This window comes from Triturus cristatus, chromosome 10 (assembly GCF_964204655.1).
Source record: "Triturus cristatus chromosome 10, aTriCri1.1, whole genome shotgun sequence".
NCBI lineage: Eukaryota > Metazoa > Chordata > Amphibia > Caudata > Salamandridae > Triturus > Triturus cristatus.
In genome coordinates this window covers 65,771,670-65,788,636 of record NC_140593.1, presented here as the reverse complement: position 1 = coordinate 65,788,636, position 16,967 = coordinate 65,771,670, and the positions used below count along the sequence as shown (strand labels likewise).

Sequence of the window (16,967 nt, the reverse complement as noted above, 5' to 3'; positions counted from 1 at the left end):
CTTAATTATAATAAATTACTTCACACCCTATTCCCCTAAACACACAACCCACTTCTAAACTAAATTAACACAATTAATATATTAATCAATTATTGAGTAATAAAAATGAATTACCAATTATTAAGTAATAAACATTAAATTAATTATCAATACCAAAACAATTAAAATTATTAATTTGTTTATTATAATTAATTTACTTCCCACCCTGTTCCCCTATAAACCCACAACACGCTCCAATAAAAAATTAATACAATTAATATAATCATAAATTAATCAATTAATAGAAAATAATTACCAATTATTAATTAATTAACAATAAATTAACTATCAATGCCAATAAAAAATATTAATAATTACTTAATTGCAATTAAATTACTTCCCACCCTATTCCCCTATAAACCCACAACCCGCTACAGAACTAAAATGCAAAATTTAATTAAAAATAATTAATAATTTCTAAAAATATGAATTAATTGACTATAATTAAATTACTTCCCACTCTATTCCGCTATAAACCCACAACCCACTGCGGCACTAAAATGCAAAATTTACTTAAAAAAAAAATTACTAACTTCTAAACAATTAATACATATATTTAAAAAAAATACAAAACATAACAAAACATGTGGAAAACATACATATAAAATACATACTAAAATACATAAAACTAACATAAACTTCAACATTAATAACATCGATATTTTTGCTATCGATATTACTAACTTTGATATTTCAAAAAACTATTTTTCTTACCTTCAGGTCGATATTCTGGTCACCGGTATTCTTGATGTCGATATTCTGTCCCTACGATATTTAAAACTCGATTTTAATGTAGGTCGGAATAAAAAACTCAATATTTTGTCTCTGCACCCATTGCCATAGCCTAGGAGCGAGCTTCTCTTGAGCACTGCTCCGAAGCCCTGACTCATCCTTAAGTGATGCACCTAATTCAACATACAAGCTTTTTGGAACCAATCTTTTGAGGCCCCTGCTGAATCTTATGCAGTCTATGTAACCTTGCACATGACATCTTTTAACACACACTTTTAAAGTCTGTGCCGGATCTTAAGTGATCCTCTTCGCTTAGCATGCATTCTCTCTAAACCTCTCTTCAGAAGCCCCTTCTGAATCTTAAGTGATTAACCTCACCTCGCACGTGAGCTCTACTAAACCAGTTCTTAAGCTGCTGCTGAATAATAGCTATCCACCAAAACTCTCATGCAACCTCTTCTAAACCAGTTCTGAAGAACCTGATGCCTCCTTAGTGGTCCACATAACCACACAGGCAAGCAGGGTCTTCTAAGCCACTTTTAAAGTCCCTCCTGAGGTCTAAGTCATCCACCAAACCTCACTCCTAAGCTCTTCTAAGTCCCTGCTCGGAAACATTTGCTGAATAAAGTGGTCTACCTAAACTCACGCACTAGCTCTCCAAGCCACTCTTCAGAAGGACCTGCTGAATCCGAAAGAGTCCACCTAAATAGTACCCAAAGTCTTCTAAACCGCTCCTCAGAAGCACCTGCTGAATCCTAGAGAGTCCACCTAACCTAGTATCTGAGGTCTTCTAAACTGCTCTTCAGAAGGACTTGCTGAATCCTAGAGAGTCTGTGAGAAGTTGGCCTGGTATATGCTGTCCACTTGTTATAGTGGACACTCTGCACCAGTCCAAACAACCCCTTACTGATGATAGGTTAAAGACCAACTTTATTGAAAGCTATCCTAGTGGTAGCTATGGAGAGCAGCCTTCAGGCTAAGTCTTGAAGTGTTGTAGGGATTCTGCGTATGCACAGAACTATGCGCAGGAAACCAGAACCGTAGAGAATTGTGGTGTACCAGAAACTCCCCTCAGAACTAAGAACCCCTTATCCGACTAGCTTAGTGTCACATTCGTTATCCGAGATTTAGCTCGGCGGTCCCAATGTATAGACAACCCAGAACAAGCGACTTAGTTATTCTCAGGAATGGTGGGAACCCGAAATACCCGTTTGCACATATATATTAGTCCACAACAGAATAACTAAGACACAGTAAAGTTTAAAGAATTTATTCATAAACCTCGAGTCCTGTTATACAATACTTTGGCTAACATAAGTAGACAAATGGTTAAGATCATTACCATTAACATTGTTACAATACCATAGAATATAAAAGGAGCGATCATATTATAATGACAGTGGAAAATAACCACCCTCCTTTCTCTAGTTACTAATAAAATATTATTAGACTATTAGAAGGTCTCATAGGCTTGCATAGGGGACCCCATACCGTATAGATCAGCTCAGGTGTATCACATCACAGGATCAGCTCAGTGTTCTCTGCAACAGCTCTTCTATCGAATGCCCTAACAATATGCTGCGCTGTGTTATTAAAGCCCTCGACTTTCTGGTATTTGCAGCTTCGTGCATGTTGTGACTAAACAGTGGTACGATCACCCTGAACATAATCAGCCGGCACCGTCTAGTGTCCTAGAACAGTTCTTTACTCGATGTACAGACCAAGGGCACTAGCAACTGTTAAGGATGTATAAATAACATTCACTTGAGACAAGAGCGAGTCTACATTTCTCAAAGTAATAACATGTAACAACAGTGTCGGGTGCAAAGGCAGCGAAAGCAACAAGATGGTCCTCCAACAGCTAACGTGATTAAGCTAACTTAGCACTGTAAATAGGGAGTGGCCTAAAACCACGTGACATCCCCCTTTGATCGAACCACGGTATAACCAGGGGCGAATATTTTTACAGAACGCAGAGTTCAAGATCAATGATGCAGACTAAAGAGCTTGAAATGAGAGTTCAGAAAAATGAGAGGAAGAGAAAAAAATGTAAAAACACAATCCATCGTCCATAGAAGCTAACGATCGTTTGTGAAAAGATGGCAAAAAAAAAAAAAACTTTATTCGACTCGCCATCAGGCAGTCAATGTAGGAAAGTATAAGCAGCATATGCAGCTGCGGCTTCCAGTAGAAAATCATTTGAGTCATCCGCAAAATTGTCGGACATCCAGTTCAGCAAAGAAAAAGAACACACGTGTTCCACAGGGAAATGAGCATCAAGCACTCCTCGTGGAAAAGAAGCAGGCATCTCGATGTAACTTCGTGCCAGGAAGTCAACTGCTGCTTTCTCGATATCCCATAATCCGAGGACTCCATGCGCCGCACCCAAGGCCATAAACCCGACTCCAGAACAGTCAAACTCATGAACCACTAAGGGATACATCAGTCGATCAAAATCCAGGTCAGGTGACACCAAGTTTGACAGACACATATCCAGAGCCCATTGGAACGGACATTCGAGACAGTGAAAGACAGGCTGTACACAAGTGAAAAACGGGAATCGGAAGGATAATCCATAAGCGACACTCAAGGTAGCCAGTGGCAGAGTTCCATAAGATTCCCACATCCGGCTACGCAGATGGAACATGCTGGATCCGTGGTCGAGTAGCGCAAGTCGTGCAGCCATAGCGTAGTGCGCAGACCAACAGGAGTATGCCAGCAATTAATGCGAGTATCAGAGGAAACCCTCCGAAGACCCCAGAAAAAATAGAATGAAAAATAGCTGGTATTACACAAAAGATAGACTGGAAAGACGTCACAAGGCCAGAGCCTACAATTTTAAAAAAGTGCACCAGACCAGTCGTAGAAGAAGCATTGAAGATAGTGTGTATTAGTGTGCCAAAATGTAGGGGGAGGTCAGTATTCAAAAGCGCTTGAACTTCCGTGCGAGTGTTCGCAACTTGAAGGAGAAATGTTTCTCGTGACGAAGTCAACGCAACCTCCTTTTGAGACAAAAGAGCCCTTATTCTGCTCATCCTATTGAACTCTGCTTTCAAGGTTGGAATCGTCGGCCAGATGGATATATCCAGTCGGCCTTGCGGGGGTGGGAAAAGCACGTTATTACAGCAAACTACTCTTCGTGAAACTGAAACAATATAGGGAATTCCTGCTAACATCCCACAGCAAGCCTCACTATTTAGAAGCAGATAACTACCATTAGCAAGCAGCGTAAATGACGGCGTTATAACTGGCACAGGAATGCCCTTCAAAACGCAAGCTAAATTAGGGGCATTCATATTACACGATCCATGTAATTGGATATGTCTACATACTACAGAATGATCAGGAGCAGACGTACACTCCTCACCCTTCAAATAAACTTCTTTGCCGTCTCTCTCACAACGATATGTAAATGGGAGAGACCAGACTTCATGCAAGAAGGCAGAACCAAGTTTTTCAAATCTGCCTAAGGCATAATGTTTCATGCACGAACTAAACTTATACATAGAAATTGGTAAAGTTACCATTCCATGTACGAGCCACACTGCATAATCCGACTCAGCAACAGAAAAAGGCAAAGGTTCTAATTTTTCTATATGCAGTAGCGAATATGTAGCATCTTTCATAGACATGAATTGTTGTTTTGCTGACAGATTAAATGGGCGGAATAAAGACGAAATATTCATGTAATCCCATGGTACTTTCCCCGCCTTTAACGTCTGCAAAGTCCAAGCAAATTGCATAATCGATCGCAATTGATTTTGACCATGATATAAAACCGACACATCGTCTTGGACAATATCTACAACAGATGAAACAATGTTATCTAATGTATATATTCTTGAAGATAAGGTATTAATACTATTATCTATTACTGCCAACACTTTTTCCATATTGGCTTGGTCAATAGCACGGAGTCTGGAGGCAGCCTCAATCTGGGACAACTTCCATACTTCGTTGTAAACAGCATACACCCATCTTTTGGATCTTCCCAATGCTGGACCTTTAACAAAATCATTCAAATCAACTTTTTCATGTAAACGTGACAAGTGAATTTTAACAGAATCTAATGTGGAATGTTGCAACCATGACTGGCACAATTTACCTACCGAGTAAGTAGTGACAGTGTGTGAGGACAGAAAACGTGGGTCTACTCTATCCTGTATGTACCCGGGAATTAACCCCAAAAATCTACGTTGACAGGTATCCGAACTTTTCTGCCATATTAACCAACCTGCAGGGTCTAATGCACTAATATTGAAGGTGGAATTAGAAACTAAAGACTGCAACATAGTAAGGGACTGATCTGTGTGATTTTCCCAACCAGGATAAGCTCTCAGATCTGGGATCGAGGGGGAATTTAATTTTTTAGAGATAGCCAATCCAAAACAGGTTGTCTGAAAAATAGTAGAATTTAAAAATAACATGTGGTTTGGGATGAGGCAGGCACGATGTAAAGCTTCTGTACCTTGTACTTGCCAAGATTTAGTTCCCCAGACCGACTTGAGATCAATAGTATGTTTCCAAACGTCATACCCTCCAATTGCCAAATCGTCCATGAAGGACTTGGAAAACAATAATCTAGTGTGGGTCAAACGCACCTTTGAAACAGGTTCGTCCTTAAGCTTAAAATAAAAAGAAGCATTATTGGATACACTGAAATTTGAAAACTTTCCGACCATTGTTTTTGAACTACCAACCTTCGGGGCAGGGCAATGTTCCCACTGCGTAAAATTGACTAAACTACGAAATGTGGTTGCCCTATGAAGAAAATGTGTGCCATAATGTTGATAACAAAACTGTTCTGCATAGTTTTCATTATTCAAATACAAATCCTCAGTATCAAATGCGGCATAGTATTTTAAATCAGAAAACAGTGTCTCTATAGCTTTAACATCCCAATCGTCAGATCGAATGTCTTGCTTAACCACATCACCCATAGAAACACGATATACAGATGGCACATTTATCACTTCCGTGGGCCCATGAATTTGAAATTTAACTGTATCCCATGCTATTCCATCATGAACAGGCCAGGCGGTGATGTTCACAAAGGTCTGGTCCCTCTTCATGATGTGCGACGATGAATGTGGGGCCAAAGTTCCATTAATTAATCTAATTGTAGAACGTTCATTCAGGTAGTGTCCATTTATCAACCTAAAAAACACTACCACAAAACCAATGGACATGAATTTAAAAAATGCAAATGAGCACCAGCCAGATGTAAATCCAGGGGGGAACCAAAAATTGTCTCTTGAACCAGGCAAAAAATTTAGAAAATTTGGAAGGGGCAGTGGAAGTCAATGATTCAGTTCCAAAGGAAGAATTAGACTGGGGAATTTCTGATGAATGCAAAAGGGGCAATGGGACATCCGTAGGATATGAATATTCAGCATCATCAGGTAAAGCACCATCCGCAGGTGAAACAGCAGAATCAGAAAGTACTTGCATTTCAATGGCAACCTCAGGTACTACGTCAGATGGTCGCACCACAACAGCACTGCGCATCATTGAAGGGCAAGAAACTGAAGGTGTCCGACTATGGAGTATCGGCCACCCTGTGTAGCTTGACATTGTCAACCGAAATGTACCTGTTGTCTCTGTGACCAGGAAGTGGAGGCAAAACAATTGTGCGGGTACCCTCAACTCCAAGCACCGGCACTGGTGCACGATAAGAGGGTCCAAACTCCTTCTTCTTCTCCACCTTTTCACGTACCAGATCACCAACTCGGGGTAGCCAGCCGACTATCGGAATCTGAAGTCCAGCCTCGGTCGCAGAAGATACGTGCTCTTTTGCTAGAGTGTCTCTTGTTTCTTGAAGATTCTGTAAGACAGTACAGTGGTCATCTAAGTCAAAAGGCGCGGCTGCCGCCGCCATGTCGAGACCCTCAAGGTCAGGGACAAACATTCGAACTCCGAAAAGCATCATGTACGGGGTCCTCCCACCCAGAGACCTTCTAGGGAGATTATTAAGTGCACGCTGGACGTCATACAAATGGGATAGCCAGTTTTTGCCAGTACCTAACACCCGGGCCGTCAATGATTGCTTTAGGTCACGGTTCATTCGTTCCACAACACTATTGCCCTCAGGCCGATATGGAGACGAAAATTTGACTTGGACCCCCAAACTTCTCATAGCTTCTTTGTAAGCCTTAGAGGCGAACGCAGGGCCCTGATCAGAGTGAAGGGTGCCACATGCAAAACTCCCTATAAAGACACGCAATGCTTTGATGACAGTCCTGGCGTCAGCACTCCTGTGTGGCCACACCCAAAGAAAACGTGTGCACGAATCTACTGCAACCAAGATATACTTGTACGCAGTGTCCGAGGAAAAAGGACCGCAGTGATCTAAATAAACACACGCTAGTGGTTGATTAGAAATGTGCAGCTGCGTTTGTGGTGGACGTGCCACCGTAGACGGCTTTATTTGTTGGCAAATTCCACAATTGAGGACATAAGTCCGTGTATGTTTGTACAAACCGTACCACCAATAACGCTGTTGCAACAGTGACACAGTTGCGGACACTCCGGCGTGCGCTGACACAACACCCTCGTGCGCAGCTTGTACCAATGCAGGTCTGCAGTCCGAATTGGGAATAACCCTATCCCCAACATCATTAATCCTCACTAACGGGACGTTATCAGGACTTAAGTGATAATGGTATCGAGAAGGGAAACCTCTAGGGAAGTTTTCCCCAGTCTCTGAAGCAGCAATAGCTGCCAAGATGTCATCATCGATCTTACTTTTGGATCTTGTAACTGCTGCTACTAAGTATGTTGCCACTGCTGTTTTAGCTGCCTCGTCAGCCAAACTGTTACCGACAGCATGGACACCAACTCGTTGGTGACCAAGAGTGTGAATAACACTCACAAGGGGTAGACTGCATTTCAGTTCAGACACCCTAGCCCAAAGCGTTTTATGCTTTATTGTGCCACCTTTCGAATCACGAAATCCATTCGCAATCCAAAACATCAGATTGTCGTTGTAAGATTGTACACAATAGTAAGAATCACTCACTATAAGAGTTGTGACTTTATAATCAGCAAACTCCAGTGCAAGCACCAGAGCTCTAAGCTCCGCCAATTGTGCGGTACAATCACCCAAAGTCTGCGTATGCACCGCATCCTGAACGAATTCACCATTCACGAAAGTACCAACAACAATTGCGCAAGCCGCTGAATAAGCGTGCCTCGATCCAGTTGCGGGTTGCGCAGACCCGTCAGTGTATATGACACAATGGAACTCCTCCAACGGGCGCAATGTAAGTGGAGCCGGATGAACTAATTCATACTCCAAACTCTCCTGAGTCTGAAGTCCTGCGTCAAAAATGCATTCGACATCAGGTGAGGCTAAGGAGGTTGCCCATTGTATCCACCGTGGATGCAAAGCTTTAGAATTCGGCACACTTGCTTTAGTGTCTGCCTCTAGGGCAGGAAATGGTGTCACCACCATCATGCGTTTCCCCTGTGATAGCGCTCGTTCTTTCAGGATTGCCATCTGAACTGCTGTCAAAACTTTTTCGACAGTGGAGAAACGCATTTCAGCCGAAGTATATAAATGAGATTTGTAAGCAATGGGGACAGTGTCGCCTTCATTGTATGTTAAGTACGTGAACCCCTCAGCACCCGGCACAATTCTAATGACCAGGTTTTTGTGGTTATCACGAGTTTGTAAATATATCGCAGTAAGAAGGTCAGACTGCAAAGAGTGCAATGCAGCCGAATGCTCTGGCAGCCAGCAAGATTTGGTAAAAGTAGGTTGCACCAAGGCATATAATGTCTTGATACGCTGGGCATGTTCAGGAATGTAGGTACGACCGAAATTCAGAAAGCCCAGCAACGATTGAAGTTGTTTCAGTGTCGTAGGGATACGAAGGCGTGCGCATTTCTCAAGGAACTGCGGAGCCAAGCCTCGGCCCTCATTGTTGAGTTCGTACCCCAAGAATAAAACTGTGTACTCGGCAATGTGGGACTTCTTAAAGTTAAACTTGTAACCAAAGTCCGCAAACATACAAATTATGTTGTCCACGCGAGCAAGGTGTGGAAGCAACTCGTCGTCTGTCAAGTAGATGTCATCAACGTACGAGTACGCCTCCGGGTCTACCATCTCTAAGAGAGAGACCACACGGGCAGCAAATACCCCAGGACTATTTTTATAGCCCATTGGGAGCCTTTTGAACACTTTTTGTTTACCACCCGAAGTAAAAGCGGTCCACTCATAACTATGAGGGGATATGTTATGGCAATAAAAACCATTGGACAAGTCGAGTGTGGTTTTGAACCTTTTTCTCACAAGACTATCAACGAGAGCCGAACTATGGGTATTTTGCACCGCACAATTCCGGCAGTGTGAGTTTAAGTGCCGGTAATCCAAAACTAAGCGGTACGATCCGTCAGGCTTCGTTACAGTGAATAAAGGATTATTCATGGATGACACACACGTTTCAATTACACCCTGATATTCCAATTGTTCAAGGATAGCCGCGACGTGAGACCTAGCCTCACGTCGCATAGGGTATTGGGGTTGTGGCTGGGGGTCGGACCGCAACGGAAATTCGTGGAGGGTAGAACTTTTATCCCACCCCACTTGATTACGATACAACGCAGGTGCTAGCACCCGTGCCCACTCCTCGGCTAACTTCTCAGACTCCTCCTTGGGCACTACGTGTCCAAAAGAAGGAAGAATAACTTCTTCCCCCCTTGGAGCATTTAGAACGAAAGCCGGGGGCCAATCTTTCTCCGCCAAAAATATATCATAGGTGGTCGTTAGATTATCCCAAAATACCGCGTTAATTTTTCGTTGTATGTCACCCTCAATATTTAGAACTATGTCAAATAATCTCTCAAGGGGGGGCTACGCGAGTATCAGCAGTTTCTACTGTTACATAGATTTTAGTTGCTGTCGCCTCCAGAAATGGACGCAGTGCTCCCCGCACTACTGTAACTTCCGCCGCGCTGTCTAGCAGCGTCAAAGCCCATTTCATGTTCAGAAGTTGCGTCCGCACCATCTGAGGCATACTTCGCTGAGATAGCAGCAACTTTCTTTTTCTGAAACGGAGGACGCGGACGTGCAGAATCCTCCTGCTTGCCTTTTACGTCCGCTTGTCGAGGTTGGTCACGTCCTTGAGCACTCCTGCCTCTCCCACGGTCTCCTCCAACAAAGTGTGAAGCCGCCGATTCCTGTGAAGAACGAGGAGAGCGCTGGTCAGGAACCTGAAACCTATCAGGTGACTTAATACGAGAACGATCACGCAAATCATAAGTGCGTTCAACATACGCCTGAACTGGGGACGCGGGACGAGTCTCCTGTTTCTGTTGCTGTTTATCTTGTTTTTTATTTCTCCAATTTTGTTTTGGAAAGTTGGGTTTATCATCTTTTGTAGACGAACTCACTTTAGTATGCTGTACTACATCAGGAATCTTGATGACGGGTTTCACGCCTAGGGCACTACGTCCAACCATCCTATAGGCCTTTGCAATAACTTTTGCAAACTCCCTCGGCTTATCTTCATCCGCAATAAGCGCCATCATGTTTCCCACTTGAAACTGCATGGCATCTCCTTTGAGATTTCCCATGATCATGGAACATACTACATCGAAGCTGTCGATAAGCCGCATTCCCAACTCAATAGCTGCTTCCGCCCCATGGTCCTCCTGGACTTTTTTGATAACGGAAGGTAGTACCGACATAGACTTAGTGCCGAAGCACTTTGAATAGGTCGCTGCAAAGACCTTGCCCCAATTGTCACAATCGACAATGTCTGGGACTAGTTCTTTTGGCAAAGTAATAGTGAGGATCCTGTGTTTATCCACAGGACTAGTGTTAGGAAACACGGCTTCTAGTTGATCGAATTTCTCTGCAAGCCAATAAGGATACTCATCCTTATTCTGGGGGCGCTTGCCAACAACCGCGTTTACCATTACACCTGTACAGTGCGTGACACATACTGCACTAACGCCCTATGGACCGTAATCCGGGTCGTGTGCAGTACACGTAAGCTATCCACTCCTACCGTCAGGTAGCGTGGATGAGGTGTATGTCCGGCCAGCACCGGCCAAGTAGCTCCTTCAATAGACAAAGGACCCAGTCTCGCCGGGGTGACCGTGTGGGGGAGGGCGCCATTAAACCAAATAGTGTGTTGCCAGGTAGAAATAGGAATTTCTGATGCCATATATGGGGTATAATGTAGAGGCACCTGAGTAGCAGTGTATTTGTGGAACGTTTTATCAACGTCTTCCACAGCCTCAAAGGTAACCCAAGAGTAAAACAACTCATAAGGGTAAGTGGCACTTGCACTCACGACAAATACCACTGCCATCCCGTCATCGGGCACCCCGTACGTCCTCAAATGAGCACGTAGAGACACCCTACTATGAGCGGGAATTTCTACCGCCATAAGGACTTAAAATAAAAGATACAACGAGATCTTTAGTAGCACTTGGGCTTATATTAGTTTAACCTTTTTTATTATCAAGCTTGAAAGAACCTATAGCCTAAAACCTAGGTAGGTTAAGCCGTCACTCCCGTTATCCGGAAACCAGAGTGAGGGCGTTGTGGACTAATAAAAAGCACTACTAAGGCATCTCAGATATTAAGACCAAACGTTAGGTGCGCCATGTTGTAGGGATTCTGCGTATGCACAGAACTATGCGCAGGAAACCAGAACCTTAGAGAATTGTGGTGTACCAGAAACTCCCCTCAGAACTAAGAACCCCTTATCCGACTAGCTTAGTGTCACATTCGTTATCCGAGATTTAGCTCGGCGGTCCCAATGTATAGACAACCCAGAACAAGCGACTTAGTTATTCTCAGGAATGGTGGGAACCCGAAATACCCGTTTGCACATATATATATCAGTCCACAACAGAATAACTAAGACACAGTAAAGTTTAAAGAATTTATTCATAAACCTCGAGTCCTGTTATACAATACTTTGGCTAACATAAGTAGACAAATGGTTAAGATCATTACCATTAACATTGTTACAATACCATAGAATATAAAAGGAGCGATCATATTATAATGACAGTGGAAAATAACCACCCTCCTTTCTCTAGTTACTAATAAAATATTATTAGACTATTAGAAGGTCTCATAGGCTTGCATAGGGGACCCCATACCGTATAGATCAGCTCAGGTGTATCACATCACAGGATCAGCTCAGTGTTCTCTGCAACAGCTCTTCTATCGAATGCCCTAACAATATGCTGCGCTGTGTTATTAAAGCCCTCGACTTTCTGGTATTTGCAGCTGCGTGCATGTTGTGACTAAACAGTGGTACGATCACCCTGAACATAATCAGCCGGCACCGTCTAGTGTCCTAGAACAGTTCTTTACTCGATGTACAGACCAAGGGCACTAGCAACTGTTAAGGATGTATAAATAACATTCACTTGAGACAAGAGCGAGTCTGCATTTCTCAAAGTAATAACATGTAACAACAGTGTCGGGTGCAAAGGCAGCGAAAGCAACAAGATGGTCCTCCAACAGCTAACGTGATTAAGCTAACTTAGCACTGTAAATAGGGAGTGGCCTAAAACCACGTGACAGAAGGAATGTAAAGCAGCTTGTTTTACCAGTCTATAATCTCTTGAGTGGCTAAATGACAGGAGACCACACCAGGTATATATATAAAATATATGTATTTATTCCTAAACACACCCTACTAGTCTCTTTATGAGGCTAGAGGTAAAAGCACATAAGTTACACTTCAAATATTACAGTAAAGTAGCACAAATACACGTTAGGCCCTAGGGGCGGACCAAACCATATACTAAAATAGTGGTAAAAGAACCACGACTTAACTAGACACATGGCCTAGAGCCTGTATAATCGCTGGGACCCCAAGGAACCACCCAAGGTAGTGACACAGGGGACTCACTGGGGCCGTGTGCAGTGTGAGAACACAGCCGCAAGCTCTCGTTTGCTTCTGTGGGGAAAGTCGCGGTTAGATTTTTAGAGTTAAAGAACAGTCAGGAATGGACTAGGACCAAACCCTCTTGGACTTATACTGTTCTAGGGTCAACACCCACGGGAGCACCAGAGTACTCGAGTTACCTCACCCAGGGAAGCCAGGTGCATAGGTTTCAAATTGTGTCTGGTCGCGTCGTCGTTTTCAATGGCCGCTGGCGAGGAAGTGTTGCTGGCGGGAAGATGCGAAGTGTCCGAAGAGATCCAAGCCTGGATCGGAGATGTGAAGAACCTGAAAGCAGAGGGGACAGAGTCTGGGTCACTTGCCAGTGACCAGGGGCATGATAGACGAATGCCCACGATGTCGGGTATTTCAGGTGAAGAAGGTGAAGCTTGACTCAAGAGGACCAGGAGGCGTCGAGGACAACCAGGAGCTGGAGTCGAGCTGTCCCACAAAGGATGTCGAGTGCTGCAGTGTCGGTGCCCGGATTGGACACAACAAGCCTTGGCAACAGTATCCCACGCAGAAAGGAAAAAGATGCTTCGGTGCGAACCAGCAATGTCCGAGAAACTCCCCCAGCAAGGAGGAGTTAGGGCACATCTGGAGCAACCAGAGAAGCCCAAAGAAAATCAGAGTTACCTTCACAGGGACCCACCAGTCGACGGACCAGGGATCGCGAAGGGACCTCGAGCGGGAATGCAAAGAGCGGGCTCACGGAACACTCGTGGAGTGTAGGCCCACAATCTTCGGTGCAAAATGTGCTCGGGGTCTGGGCTACAAGTAACTCAATGCACAGCCTCGAGAGTCGTCGGGAAGCTGATGCACTTGCAAATGTGCACGTGTCCAGGGGTTACACTTCTAATGCGTGGACTCTCACCGACTGGCTGTCGCGTTGGACGTTGTACGATCTGTGGCGCACTTTACACCCTGACGATCGCGTCTACTCGTATTACTCAGTGGTGCATGATCTACTCGTTTGTATGGACAGGGTGGTGGGCTCCCATTCTTTGACTGCCCTGGTGGGCCAGGCGGAGTATTTGGGTCGGACCCATTCAGACCACAACCCTCTTAGGTTGCGTCTCACATGGGACTGCGGGCGGCCCCCTTTCCCTATGTGGCGGCTTCAACCGGTGGCTTTGGAGGACGCTGAATTTCGCGCCTCCCTAGGCACAGCGATTGAACAATTCTTTGATCTGAACGAGGGAACGGCGAGTAATGAATTAGTAGAGTGGGATGCTCATAAATCCACTATCCAGGGAAACTGTCTGGGTGCGACGTGGAATATCCGAAGGCGGCTCGCGCTGTCGCTTGCGGGCCTGGAGTCACGCCTTCTCTATTGTGAGCTTCATGGTGAGGGTGGGGGTCGTGACTCAGCACGACTGATGCGGCTTCGGGCACGTCATGCTTAGTTGCTGGAGCGCTTGCGCTGCCTCAATTATACTGCCCATTCAGCTCGCGTTCACGCCACGTCTGACAGGGCGGGACGGTTGCTGGCCTGGTTGCTCAGGCAGGAGTCCGCTCACGCGCCGATAGACGCACTTAGTAGGCCCGATGGGTCGCTCGTGCACACGCAGTGGGAAATACATCAGGTAATGATGGAACATTACGCGGCCCTATATCGTTCGACAGGGCGTTGGCAGGCGCAGGACCTAGCTGGGTTTTTGGAGGATGCCTGCTTGCCCACGGTCCCTGAAGAGTATCAGAAAATGCTTGAATGCCCCCTCACCGAAGAGGAGATCGGGGATGCGGTGTCCTCTTTGGCCTCTGGGAAGGCGCCGGGGCCGGACGGGCTTCCAGCAGAATACTATAAGGCTTATCGGGAGTCACTTGTGCCCACGGTCCCTGAAGAGTATCAGGAAACGGTTGAATGCCCCCTCACCGAAGAGGAGATCGGGGATGTGGTGTCGTCTTTGGCCTCTGGGAAGGCGCCGGGGCAGGACGGGCTTCCAGTAGAATACTATAAGGCTTATCGGGAGTCACTTGTGCCCAGGTTGCACGCTCTTTACATTGCGGCCCTTGAGGAGTGCACCTTGCCTGCTTCTATGCGAGAGGCCCACTTGGTGTCCCTGCTCAAACCTGGACGGGATCCCACCAACCTGGGATCATATCGCCCTCTCGCTCTGCTTAATGCGGATTATAACATTTTGGCTAAGGTGCTAGCGGAGCGGCTGGCCCCAACGGTGTCGATGCTAGTACATGGGGACCAAAATGGCTTTGTACCCAAGCGTAGTACCTCTCTTAATTTGCGGCAGTTTTTCCGGGTGGCACTTGACAGTGCGCAGCAATGGCCTAGGGCGGGCTGTCTGGTCCTAGATCTTGAGAAAGCCTTTGATTGCCTGGAGTGGGGATACTTGATAGCGGCACTGTCGCACTATGGGCTGGGCCTCGGGTTTCTCCAAATGGCGGCCCTATTGTACAAGGACCCCACGGTGAGGGTAAAAACAGGGCCATATATATCTGACGCCATTCCGATATGTCGTGGCACCAGGCAGGGGTGCCCGCTCTCACCCCTCCTGTTTGCACTGGCAATAGAACCCCTTGCCGCAACGTTTCGCAAGGTGCTGGCCGATGGAATTCTATAGGCGACGCGACGCACCAGGTATCGCTTTATGCGGACGATCTGCTGGTCTTTGTCAGGGATGTGGCACACATCCCGGCCGAACTGGAGCGAATTCTACTCGACTTCGCCGCTCTTTCAGGCCTCAGGGTGAATGCTGCTAAATCATGCCTCTACGCGTTTCGAGCCGACACCCAGGACCCGAGCTACCATCTCGGAGGCGTGCAGGTTAAATGGCAGCCGGACACCTTCCGTTATCTGGGTATCCAGATATATAGACGACCAGTAGATCTCGTGGAGGGCAACCTGGGCAGAGCTATGACAGCGGTCAGGACCCAGATGCGGTTCTGGGGCACCCTCCCCATGGCGGTCACGGGGCGAATCGCCTTAGTCAAAATGGTGATTCTACCCCGGCTCCTGTACTACTTCGCTAATTTGCCCACTTATATCCCGGCTTCCTTCTTTACAACCCTCACACGGTCCCTCCGGGACTTCATATGGGGTAACGCCCGTCATAGAGTCGCGTTGCTAAGCTAGATCTCCCCACTGACCAGGGAGACCTTGCAATGCCGTGTTTTGAGCATTATTACCTGGCCGCGCAGCTGCAATGGATAGCCCGATGGTTGGCGGATAGAGGGCGGGACGATACGGTGACCACGGCGCCCCCCCTCCCTCTGGCTGGTCTCCTCAACCTATTCCACCCGGCTGCGAAAGCAGTAAGACCTGTGCCCCTCCTTATGGTGGTGGCCTACAAGTGCTACCGTCGCGCTTTCTACCTTACTCGGGCTCGAACCCCTTACGCTCCGGCTATACCGATTGAGGGCTCCCCCAGCGGGCTGGGTGTGCTTAGTGCCTCGGAGCTGGCAGACTGGACCGCGGCAGATATACAAACGATGGGGGACTTTTACCGAGATGATGTTCTCCTCCCGTTCGCCTCTCTGGCGGAGGAGACGGGGCTTCCGCCTGGCCACTTCCTTCGCCACCGGTCCCTGGTGGAGACGCTCGCGAATCGATGGGGAGATCTTCGGGAGGAACCAGAACAGCATCTCACGATGCAATACCTTCATGTAATGGGGCGAGGGAGGCACCTGGTCAGATGGTTCGCGGCCTCCCTGCGCGCACATGCAGCGATCAGTCTGACTCCACTGCGTTATAAGTGGGAGGCGGATCTGGCCCGACCCCTGGCTGATAAAGAGTGGGGCAGGGCCCGATGAAGATTCCCCGGAACATGCGCTTCCGCCAAATACAATTTTTTATTCTACATAGAGCGTACCTTACGCCCAAATCCATCAACAGATATTTCCATTGTGCGGACGCGGATTGTCCTCGCTGTGCAGAACTAGATGCCGGATTGGTTCACATTTTATGGAGCTGTCCCGCGCTGTGCTCGTACTGGCAGGTGGTACACGAGACACTCTACACATGCACAGGACATACCATCCAGTTCGAAGGGCGTACCTACCTGCTGCACCTTTTTCCGCAGAACTCCCTCCACGAAGACCGCCTCTCGGTTTATTGACCTGGGGATGGTGGTAGCGAAGCGACTGCTCACTAAGCGATGGAAAGCAGCTGACCCACCTCATGCGAGTGCATGTCGGGGATCATTCCTAGTGTGGGCCAAGGCGGAAGGTATGGCTCTTTCAAGGGAGGAAACACTGGGCCTCAGGAAGACGCCTATAGCGCATCAGTGGGAGACACTATTGCAGGCCATGGTGAGACTAGACGAG

The 16,967-nt window shown here is 46.4% G+C and overlaps 1 protein-coding gene across 1 annotated transcript in view; it reads left to right on the top strand.

Moving 5' to 3' along the window:
• Window positions 1–16,967, top strand: part of LOC146788842 (vitelline membrane outer layer protein 1-like) — a 44,049-nt gene that overhangs the window by 10,265 nt on the left and 16,817 nt on the right. The window lies entirely within an intron of this gene.